Here is a 321-nt window from a genome sequence, read left to right on the forward strand (position 1 = left end):
TTAGAAAATTTTGCCTGTTTAGTCCAGAAATAATTGAAGGCTGAGTTTTTTCTGTAAGCACAAAGATTATTCTCAGGTACTCATGAATGAATGTAAATAATCCATTTAAAGTTTCCATGCTTTCAGAGTTGTTCTTTAAGGACTGAACTGGCTAAATACCAATCAAGTTCTTAAATATCAAATACTAATTATTTATTTTATAGTGAAGTGTTTCTCACCATTAAATTAAAAGTAGGACCTCTCTGCTAGGGTATGTGGGCAGATGGTCAGGCCCTGGCCTGCAATTTGGGTCACTGAGGAGACCAGGAGTAGTTTTGACAT

Source organism: Acanthisitta chloris, unplaced genomic scaffold, assembly GCF_000695815.1.
Source record: "Acanthisitta chloris isolate BGI_N310 unplaced genomic scaffold, ASM69581v1 scaffold44348, whole genome shotgun sequence".
NCBI lineage: Eukaryota > Metazoa > Chordata > Aves > Passeriformes > Acanthisittidae > Acanthisitta > Acanthisitta chloris.